A 12,157-nucleotide genomic window follows, 5' to 3' on the forward strand; every position below is an offset into this window, starting at 1 on the left:
TTTTTTTTTTTTTGAGACTGAGTCTTGCTTTGTCGCGGGCTGGCGTGCTGCCGGATTCAGCTACGCAAGCTCCGCCTCACGGGTTTACGCCATTTTCCTGCCTCAGACTCCGAGTAGTGGGATAGGGCCTCGCCGGTAGCTTTTTTTGTATTTTATTAGTAAGAGACGGAGTTTCCTGTTGAGATGTTCGATCTCCTGACCTCGTGATCCCGCGTCTGGCTCAAGTGTGGATTACAGGCTTGAGCCACCGCGGGCTGGTCAGCTCTTAATACTAGAAAATATCTTCACATCCCTTTTCCTGCTCTGCTTATTTTCACTAACCAGTACACAAGCCATCATAATACTTAGCCAGTTCAGTGCCAGATCGTCCTCTGCCCTCTGGGTCCTTGCTCATTAATGAGCCCCATAGAATCCTTAATTTTCGGACCGGGCGCGGTGCTCAAGCCTGTAATCCCAGCACTTTGGGAGGCCGAGACAGGGCGGATAACGAGGTCAGGAGATCGAGACCATCCTGGCAACACGGTCAAACTCCGTCTCTACTAAAAAATACAAAAAAACTAGCCGAGCGATGTGGCGGGCGCCTGTAGTCCCAGTTATCTCGGTGAGGCTGACGCAGGAGAATGGCGTAAACCCGGGGGCAGAGCTTGCAGTGAGCGAGATGGCGCCACTGTACCAGCCTGGGCGACAGGGCGAGACTCCGTCTCAAAAAAAAAAAAAAAAAAAAAAACTCTTAATTTTTCCTGTCCATCTTTAATGGATTTTTATGGATCTGTATTTTCTTCAATTTTCTTTTCCTTTTATAATACAATTTTCATAGGAAGTCAGGATGGGAATATTCACATTAATCATTTTTGCAGAGGCTTTGCTCAGATCCTCTCATATTTTTGTCTTCCTCAGGGTGGGCATGGGTACAGAGAGTGCCTGATTGGGAAAGAAAAAAAAAAAGAAGTGAGAGAGAAGAAGAAGAAGAGACACAAATCTCTACCTCCCATGTTAAGCTTTGCAGGACAGGGAAAGAAAGGGTATGAGACACGGCTAGGGGTAAACTCTTAGTCCAAAACCCAAGCATGCAATAAATACAACTTCCTTATTTGACAGCTTGATTCCTAACTTCCTGCTTTTTTTCTGCTAGGGTGAAAGAAGCTTAATCTCAGTTTTTTTCAGGGGCTTCTTCACATTTCTTGAGACTTTTGTCAAGGTTGGGGGCCATTAATAATCAATCTCCCCCTCTGTCTCCAGCTCAACAGCAGACAGCTGACTCAGCTCCTTTGCATTCAACATTCTCCCAAAATGCTGTTGTGAAGACAAAACAAAAGCCAGGAAATTAAGACCGGATGGTTAAGCGAAACAAATAAATACAGTGTAAGTATCAAGCTGAAAACGGGCCAACGAATTGGATTCTGGTAAACTGACTCATGGCTGCCCCCAAGTGGCCATGTTGTTAAAACCCGAGCGCCCTCCCTTGGCCGGGCGCGGTGGCTCACGCCTGTAATCCCAACACTTTGGGAGGCTGAGGCGGGCGGATCACGAGGTCAGGAGATCGAGACCATCCTGGCTAACACATTGAAACCCAGTCTCTACTAAAAATACAAAAAAATTAGCCGGGCGTGGTGGCGGGCGCCGGTAGTCCCAGCTACTCTGGAGGCTGAGGCAGGAGAATGGCATGAACCCGGGAGGCAGAGCTTGCAGTCAGCCGAGATCATGCCACTGCACTCCAGCCTGGGTGACAGAGGGAGACGCCATCTCAAAAAAAAAAACAGCCGCCTCTTCAGCCCAAGCTCATCTACCCAGGTTGGCCATCTCATCTAGCAGGCCAATCAGACTCTTGGAGAGATTTGAAATTTGGACCTGAGAAACTCAGTCTGGTTGCTGCTAGAGCAGAAGTGAGTTTCTGGCAGTGTCCCAAGGAAAGAGGTCTACGAAATTCTGTCCCGAGGTCCCTGGAACTGCCTCACTTTCTGCCCCAGCTCCAGGCTGGGGGCTTCAGCTGGTCTTTCAGTTCCATGAGATGTCCCAGCATCCTTCCTTTAAAAAAAATGTCTAGGCCAGGCGCAGTGGCTCATGCTTGCAATCCCAGCCCTTTGGGAGGCCAAGGCAGGCGGATCACTTGAGGCCAGGAGTTTGAGACCAGCCAGGACAACATGGCCCGTCTCTACTAAAAATACAAAACTTAGCATGGTGGTGCACGCCTGTAATCCCAACCACTCAGATGGCTGAGGCACGAGAATCGCTTGAACCCAGGAGGCAGAGGTTGCAGTGAGCTGAGATCACACCACTACACTCCAGCCTAGGCAATAGAGTGAGACTCCATCTCAATTAAAAAAAAAAAAAATCCTAAAGGGCCATGTTGGCAGTTTAGCACCTCAGGAATAACTTATTGGTTTAGGTCAGTTCTTGGTGGGGGATGGGGGATGTATGTGTGTTAAAATAGACATAACAGGGGCTGGGCAAGGTGGCTAACGCCTGTAATCCCAACACTTCCAGAGTCTGAGGTGGGCGGATCACTTGAGGCCAGGAGTTCCAGACCAGCTTGGAAAACACGGCGAAACCCCATTTCTACCAAAAATACAAAAAAAAAAAAATTAGCTGGGCATAGTGGCCTGCGCCTATGGTCCCAGTTGCTCAGGAGGCTGAGGCAGGAGGATCGCTTGACCTGGGGAGTCAGCTGAGATCACGCCACTGCACTCCAGCCTGAGTGACAGAGTGAGACCCTGTCTCAAAAAACATGTGTATGTGTGTGTCTGTGTGTGTGTGTGCGCGCGCACGCGTGCGCGTACGTATACACACATAACAGGGCCACGCACAGTGGCTCATGCTTGTAAACCCAACACTTTGGGAGGCTGAAGCAGGAGGATCATTTGAGTCCAGGAGTTTGAGATCAGCCTGGGCAGTATGGTGAGAGCTTATGTTTTATCTCTACAAAAAATTAAACAATTAGCCGGGCATGGTGGTGTGTGCCTGTGGTCACAGGTGTTCAGGAGCCTGAGGTGGGAGGATTGCTTGAGCCCAGGAGGTTGAGGCTGCACTGCAGTGGGCCATAATATCACCACTGCACTCCAGGCTGGATGACAGAGCAAGACTGCCTAAAAGAAATACACACACACACACATATAAAATTTACCATTTTAAACATTTTTAAGTGTACAATGCAGTACATTCACTTTGTTAGGTGAACATCACCACTATCCATCTCCAGACTTTTTTCATGGTCCCAACCTGAGTCTCTGTACCCATTAAATGCTAACTCACCATTCTCTCCCCCGCCAGCCTCTGGTAACCACTATTCTTTCTGACGCTATGAATTTGACAGCTCTAGGTATTACATGTGAGTGGAATCATGTAGCATTTGTCCTTTTGTGACTGACTTATTTCACCAGCGTAGTGTCATCAAGGTTCATCCAAGTTGCGGCATGCTTCAGAACGTCATTCCTGTTAGTCATTAGGCTAACATTCCATTGTAGGTATCTGCCACGTTTTGTTTATCCAGCTATCTGCTGATGGACTTGTGGGTATCTCCCTTTTCTTGCTAGTCAGAGTTTGCAGATCTTGGTTTCTGTTACTTGCGCCAAAAGCACCTGAACTTGGACAGCAACTCATCAATCACCTGGGCAGTGACTCAGAGAAGCCCCATGTGCTTGCTGCTCTTGCTCCTCCGCAGGGGCCAGTGCTGCTTGCTTTGGACCCTCCCTGGACTGTGAGTCCCTGCTCCTTAATCCAGGAATTTCTCTCCACCCTCCTTGCTATCAGGGGTTACAGCTAAATATGATCAAATTCCTTCCTCCAGGAGGTCCCAGCCTGGGGATGACAGAATCACTAACATACAACGTAGTCAGGCCCAGACCTTTGCAGAGGCCAAAGCAGACATGGGGGTGGGAGTGGGGGTGGCAGGGCCTAGGCTGACAGAAGTCAGAACAGCATCAGATGAGGCAAGAAGTTTCAAAGTCCTTAGCCAGCACCAGGGTCAAAGCCAGGGAGTCAGAGTTCAAAGGCCTAAAAAACAGGACAAGGTTGAAAACAGGAAGCTCAGGGCTGGGGTTCTGGCAAGCTGGAACAGAATGTCGTTGTCTTGTGTTTTGTTTTTAAATTCAGGAGGATTGAGGTGTCAGTCTGAAAACCTGACTAATTGGGAATCTATATACACAAAGTCAAATCCCCACCCTAGCACGTAATAAAAAGCTTGCCAGAAACTCCTGATGGTTCAGAACTGGAAGAGCTTTTCTCATGTGCATTCAGTTGCTTTTCAAGAAGGATATTTCTCGTCTTTTCAGGGTAGGCAGATAGATGGCTGACCTTACACACACACAGAAAGGACTTCGGTCATTCTGATATACAGAGTTTTCCAGCCGTGGTCATCCTAAAGTGAATAAACCTATTCTCAAACAACTTATATGACTGACCATTTGCCTTGTAGAATACAGGTGGCTCAGTACATGGGGGAATCAACTGGAACAGGAAGGGAAGAAAATGAGGGAACAACTCTGGGTAGTACAAAGAGCATTTTACTGGGAGTCACAGAGGATGGCTCACATGTCCTCTTTCTACATAGCCGTCTTAGACACCATGAGGCCTTGAAGCAGATGACCAGATGTCCTGCGGCTGGTTTCAGCAGGCCTGTTTGAAATGTTATTAGGCCTTATCGGATGGGCCATGTGAACACATATTTTCTTCCCATGAGAGCATACATGCGCTTGCACGTGTAAGAGCAACTATTGAGAGTCATCAGCAGCCTGAGCTGGCACTTGGGGACACAGTTGATGCAATGGTTTGAAAGCACTGTCTCCAAGCCAGGTGCGGGGGTTCATACCTATAGTCCCCTTAACTCAGGAGGCTGAGGCAGGAGGATGACTTGAGCCCAGGAGTTCGAGGCTGTCGTGTGCCATGACTGTGCCTGTGAATAGCCACTGCACTCCAGCCTGGGTGACGTAGCACGACCCCATATCTTGTATTTAAAAAAAAAAAAGTATTATCTCCAAACTCAAACTCTGACAGACCATCTGTGTTTGAGTCCCAACTCTCTCACTCACCGTGAGGTCTTGGGTAACTACTAATCCTCCTAAGCCTTAGTTTACTCATCTGTAAAAGAGACCAATTATAACACCTACCCCCCAGTGTTGAAAGGATGAAAAGGCAGTGTGAGAGAGTGCTTAGCAGATAAGTGCTCAATAGGCCTTATTGTTCCAGTATCTGACTTTTCTCTAGGACCACAGAACATAAGATAGTAAGGAGCTTTCTGTCATTGTGAAGATAAGGGAATTAAAGCCCAGAGATGGAAAGCGATTTAGCGAAGGTCACGCTACAAATCACCAGCAGATCGGGCACTAGAACTGGAGGCTATACTTTAAAAAGAAGAAACCTCTGATCTACACAAGCCTGAGGCTGTTGTGAATATGTGAAAGATTGGGGTCATCTGACTAAAGAAGCAATAGTTCAAAGCCTGAGACCTCATTTTGCATGACCTGGTCTCCCTGGAGAGCCTGGCCTCCATTCAGGTGTCTTTGATTCCCGCCAAGGAGACTTTGAAGAAGGAATGGGCAAATGCAGAAAGGGACCTCAAATCTCTCCAGGGCCTGGCATTTATGAGCAATAGCCTTAACCTTTCTGAGCCCAGTTTCCTCTTCTGCAAAATGGAGCTGATACCTTACAGCGCTGCTGTGACAACTGCCAGCTTCTGGTACAGGTTCTGGAACAAACATCATAATAAAATGGAAAACAGTATTAATACCTTAGCAGCTAAAGCAGGAATTCCTATCATGGAGGAAATAACCTTTGTTAAGAAAATGAATTGGTAACCCTGGTTAAGGAAGGACACTCCCCCAGGACATGGGGCTGAGACTTCAGAGGAAGGACTGAAGTTGTTTCAAGCAAACCAGGAGAAGCAGCTTTGCCCCTGAGAGCCAGAGGAGAGGAAGACAGAGGGGCTGGAGAAGGGGATAGAGGCTGTGCAATGAGCAGCAGGACTGCCCTCCTTCCTGGAGTCCTCAAAAGTGCCATCAATTATTTTGCTTCCTGGCCAGCGCGGTGGCTCTTGTTTGTAATCCCAGCACTTTGAGAGGCCAAGGTGGGAGGATCACCTGAGGTCAGGAGTTTGAGACCATCCTGGCCAACGTGGTGAAACCCCATCTCTACTAAAAGTACAAAAATTAGCTGGGCGTGGTGGTGCATGCCTGTATTCCCAGCTACTCAGGAGGCTGAGGCAGGAGAAGAACCCAGGTGGCGGAGCTTGCAGCAAGCCGAGATCATGCCACTGCGCTTCAGCCTGGGCAACAGAGTGAGACTCCGTCTCGGGAAAAAAAACAAAACAAAACAGAGATGGAAACACCAATAATTACAAGTTATTGGGAGAACTACACTGGTTAACGTAAGTAAAGTGCCTAGTTTTGGGCCTGGCTCATGGCAGAGATTTAGTACTTACAGGTTCCCTTGCCAGAGAAATGCTGCTTCTGTCTTGCAAGTTCTTGCTGGAAGAGTCAGATGACACTTATCGGTTCCCACAACTACAACACAAAAGCTGATGGAAAAGGAATCATGTCATGAGCAAAAGAATCAATAAATCATTTGAATCAAGAAACAGTTATTTCCACCCTTAGCAGAACTTCCCCCTCGCTCTTCCCTTGCATTCTGATCAAAAAAGGAGTCTTGGCCGGGTGTGGCTGTTCACGCCTATAATTCCAGCGCTTTGGGAGAACCAGGCGGGCAGATCACCTGAGGTCGGGAGTTCCAGACCAGCCTGACCAACATGGAGAAAACCTGTCTCTACTAACAATACAAAATTAGCCAGGCGTGGTGGCACATGCCTCTAATCCCAGCTACTCAGGAGGCTGAGGCAGGAGAACTGCTTGAACCTGGGAGGCAGTGGTTGCTGTGAGCCGAGATTGTGCCACTGCACTCAAGCCTGGGCAAAAAGAGTGAAACTCTGTCTCCAAAAAAAAAAAAAAAAAAAAAAAAAAAAAAGGAGTCATCCCCGTCCCCTCCAGACCGTATGCATGAGGTGTCTCATCCGAGCCACAGAACAGAGACAACTTATGACTGCTTTCTCAGTTCTCCTAGGATGATACATAACCAACACCACTCTGGATGGAGGGAGGTTAATCCATTACATCTACTGCTTATCTTAAGCCAGTTCAAAAAGCCTGTCTCAGGGCAGGGGCCACTTCTAATGTATTCTGCTCCCATCCAGGGCCCTTTGCACCTGGAGGGGGCCTCACTAAATGTCTAATCATGAATTTCACACAAAGGCATGGGAGCAAGGATTGGAAGTCAATGTGATGGGGCCCTCTAGCTGTGAGTGAGGGGGATCAGTGCAGGGATGTGTCTCCACTGAGACGGCAGTTTAAGCTGGGTCCTGGAGTGTGGATTTAGGTCCTGGAGTTCTGGACTGAGTTGCTGAAAAGCAAGTGTTGGCTGACTTGATTTTAGGAAAATTAGTGAGCAGCGCCACCCAGTGGTTGAAAGCCACAATGACTAATCTCTGTGCTCATTGGGCTGGATCATACATAAGCCCAGTTGCTAAGATAGCCCCCTCCTGGTGCGCACACCTTCCACCTTCCCACCTCTCCTTGTTTTCTCCCCTTTTGAAGAGAACTGAGACATTCAGTACACACTGAGGGCACAAAGCTTTCGAGGAGCTTTCCTTCCCACTGAAAGTGAGAAGAGAGATCACGCACAAACATACACATCATCAGGCTCTGTAATGAAGAGTAGAGCATAGTAACAGTGATGACGAGGAGTACCCAAAACACCTTTGTACGGTTTGATAGGACCCACCAAGAAGAACAATTTTCCTTGGGAGGCCAAGGTGGGTGGTTCATCCGAGGTCAGGAGTTCTAGACCAGCCTGAACAACATGGTGAAACCCTGTCTCCATTAAAAATACAAAAATTAGCTGGGCGTGGTGATGGGTGTCTGTAATCCTAGCTACTTGGGAGGCAGAGGTGGAAGAATCGCTTGAACCTGGGAGGCAGAGGTTGCAGTGAGCCGAGATCGTGCCACTGCACTCCACCCTGGGTGACAGAGCGAGACTCCGTCAGAAAAAAAAATTAATAAGGATCTGATTAAAGTTCATATTAAACTTGTCGCTTCCAGCATGGGGAACTGAGCCCCTTACACACCTAACAAATTGACCATTCTGCAAGTCAAAGCCATCAACTCTAGACAAAAATTTAAAATATAACTGAGAACTTGGGTGACTACACAAAAGTGGACAGATGTCAGAGGGACACTGAAAACTGGAACCCGCAACAGGCATTCAGGGAGTTCCTATTTTTTTGTGGCCTTGGCCTGAAGGCAATGGCAGTTGCTGTGGAGGATGCCACAGGGTTGGCTAAAACTAACACAAAGTGTGTGGGCTGGACACGGTGGCTCATACCTGAAATCCCAGCACTTTGAAAGACCGAGGTGGGCGGATCACCTGAGGTCAGGAGTTTGTGACCAGTCTGGCCAAGATGGTAAAACCCCCTCTCTACTAAAAATACAAAAATTAGGCCAGGCGCGGTGCCTCATACCTGCAATCCCAGCACTTTGGGAGGCCAAGGCGGCCAGATCACGAGGTCAGGAGATAGAAACCATCCTGGCCAACATGTTGAAACCCCGTCTCTACTGAAAAAAAAAAAAAAGGGCTGGGCGCGGTGGCTCAAGCCTGTAATCCCAGCACTTTGGGAGGCCGAGACGGGCGGATCACAAGGTCAGGAGATCGAGACCATCCTGGCTAACACGGTGAAACCCCGTCTCTACTAAAAAATACAAAAAGCTAGCCGGGCGAGCCGGGCGAGGTGGCGGGCGCCTGTAGTCCCAGCTACTGGGGAAGCTGAGGCAGGAGAATGGCGTAAACCCGAGAGGCGGAGCTTGCAGTGAGCTGAGATCCGGCCACTGCACTCCAGCCCGGGCGACAGAGTGAGACCCCGTCTCAAAACACACACACACACACATACACACACAAATTAGCTAGGCATGGTGGCGTGTGCCTGTAATCCCAGCTGCTCGGGAGGCTGAGGCAGGAGAATTGCCTGAACCCAGGAGGCGGAGGTTGCAGTGAGCAGAGATCACACCATTGCACTTCAGCCTGGTGACAGAGCGAGACTCCATCTCAAAAAAAAGAAAAAAGAAAAAATTACCCAGCTGTGGTGTCTCGACTAAAAATACAGAAATTAACTGGGCCTGGTGGCGCATGCAGCTACCCAGGAAGCTGAGGCACGAGAATCGTTTGAACCTGGGAGGCAGAGGCCACAGTGAGCCGAGATGGAGTGCAACGGAGAGAAACTCTGTCTCAAAATAAAAAAGAAAGAAAGAAATTACCATCGCCCGGCTTTCCTCCACATACAGGAGTTAGTCCTGTATAGCAAATATTTGTAGTTTGCATTTTGATCTAGGCATAACTGTTTTATTTTTCAGAATTCTCAGTGAAAATTCTTTTAATTACATAAGAATTCATTGGAAGGCCTGCTATACCTCCAGGATTTGTAAGTTAGTTAATCATATTTATGAGTTTTTAGTCATATTATCTATAAAATGAATAAGGGGTTTAAATTAGATAATCTCTAAGATTTCTTCCAGCAATAAAATTCTGCAATTCTGTAAGTTTCTACAGGGTCTCTGCCTATCTCTAGCATTAACTACCTCTTATGCATTTTCAATTTTTAAACTATATAGACAAAATACAGACAGAAATATTTCACATGGTAATAAGATCTGAGCAGTGATTGACCCCATATGAACCTTGTTTAAAAAAAATTGTTATCGTACTATCTTCTTATATTTACTCTGCAACCAACAGATCAAATCTAATTTATGGCCTATTTTTAAATAGCCCACTAAGTTAAGAATGTTTTTTACGTTTTGAAAGACTGTGATAGAAAAGCAAAGAAACAAAAGAAATATGCAACAGAGACCACATGTGGCCCATAAAGCTTAAAATATTTACTATCTGACATTCCCCAAAAAAGATTTGAAAAAGTTGGTTTAGTAGAATGAAAGGAATTAAAGTTAACTTTGGATTGTTGCCTAAAGGAGAAGAAAATACAGACCACCTGCATTAATGCCAACATCATTAATCCAGATTTTTTTGGTAATTTAATCTGAATTAAATTAACATTTAAATATTAAAAAGGGCAGGCCTAGTGGCACACGCCTATATTCCCAGCACTTTTGGAGCCAAGGAGGGTGGATCAAAGGTCAGGAGTTCGAGACCAGCCTGGCCAACATCACGAAACCTTGCCTCTACTAAAAATACAAAAATTAGCCAGGTGTGCTGGTGCGTGCCTATTATCCCAGCTACTCAGGAGGCTGAGGCAGGAGAATTGATTGAATTTGGGAGGCGGGGGTTGTAGTGAGCTAAGATCATGCCACTGCACTCCAACCTGAATAGACTCTGTTGCAAAATATAATCATAATAATATAAATAAATATTGAAGATTAAGAGGCTGAAATATACAAATAATACGAAAGCTACCAAGAGAATAGATTGGTATTAAGGATTTCATTTCAGGAATTGTTATATTAAAGCAGATGTTTAAAATGATGGTTAAGTGGTATAGCTAGAAATGTTTACACTAAGTAAGCATATCAGAAATGCCCCCAACTCTTCACTAATTACAAAATAACTATCTCCCCAGCCCTGTTACCAAGGAAGGGATACCTGCATAGTATGTCTGTCTGTTTAGAGATAAAAAGTTACTATGTTCATTGTTATCAAAGCTTGATTTTTATCCTTTGTCCATGGTCCAGGGCCGTGTATGTCATTAATCCTTACTAAGCTTATTAGTGATGCTCTTTTGCAAACAATATAAGCAGTACAGGTGCAAAGACACTGAGTGAAGGCCTGCTTTCTGCCTGACTGTTTAACATGTTTAAGATCTTTTAAACCATCAGAGCTTTTAAGGTCTTTGCTTCTCTTAATAATATACCTACTAGATTTTTTAAAATACCATCCATGAACTTAAAGGAATTACCGTTCTCATTGGTGTTTTTAAAGAAACAAACAAGCTTCTCTATACTGCTTTCTTCAGGACTCATTTTCAACTGATATATACAGGTATAGCCATATTGGTTGTTAAATATGGAAATATGTTCTTACTGGTTGGTAAAGAGCCGCCGTTGTAAGCTGTCTGGACGTCCGCCACAGCCTGGCCTTTCCAACAGGAACTTCACTGCTGTACCTCCCAACAATCCAACAATTAAAAGGTTATCCCGAGGCATAGCAGGAGGCCTTTAGGACCCTTCTTCACAAGGCTTGCATCCGTACTCATTGCTGGTGCTGGGGTCATCCCTTCCATGTAACAATTTTGAATACCACCCTGACTTTCTGACTAATAGAGTTAATCGTTACTGTTTTATCAATGTTTGTGTTCGCAATCTAGAGTATCAAATAGCTCTAGCTCGCCTGTGTTGCTTATCTGTATAAAATCAACATTCAGAGTTGTATTATTTCTGAATAAGCCGAGGATGCCATCATATTATAACTCAGTCTCCTAAACCACACTGCATTTTTTTCTTTATTTCTCTCAATGTTAACAGTGTGACCTAAGTTCTGTATTCTCTTGTTCCTTTCAGTTCGCTTTGCACCTCACAGGCCTCCAGATATCTCCTTGAAGCTTTTGCTCTTTGAAGTGCCAGCACCACTTCAGAGTCAGTGTCTGTTGGCCAAGATTGGGTTTTCCAAGAAATAGATGCTCAACTTCAACATTCAGACGCCAGCGTGAACCACGGAGTGGTGATTGTGGGAAATACTGGATTCTGCAAAACTGCCACCGTCTCCAGACTGGTGGCCCTCAGTTGCCATGGTACAAGAATGAGACAGCCTCAGACAGCCTACATGCCTCCCCCAAATGTATGTTTCGTTTTTAAATAACTCCTTGCTTCACTGGCATTGAAGTTTTTCTGATATATTTATATTAAGTCATATATCCTTTTACTTTCTGATCTGTAAAACCTGACTTCGATGTGAGGACTTTTTTTTTTTTTTTTAACAGAGTCTCGCTCTGTTGCCCAGGCTGGAGCACAGTGGCACAATCTCGGCTCACTGCAAGCTCCGCCTCCCGAGTTCACGCCATTCTCCTGCCTCAGCCTTCTGAGTAGCTGGGACTACAGGCGCTTACCACCACGCTTGGCTGATTTATTATTATTATTATTATTATTATTATTATTATTATTATTATTTTTGTATT

Source organism: Rhinopithecus bieti, unplaced genomic scaffold (genome assembly GCF_001698545.2).
Source record: "Rhinopithecus bieti isolate Rb0 unplaced genomic scaffold, ASM169854v2 scaffold_17698, whole genome shotgun sequence".
NCBI classification, from domain to species: domain Eukaryota; kingdom Metazoa; phylum Chordata; class Mammalia; order Primates; family Cercopithecidae; genus Rhinopithecus; species Rhinopithecus bieti.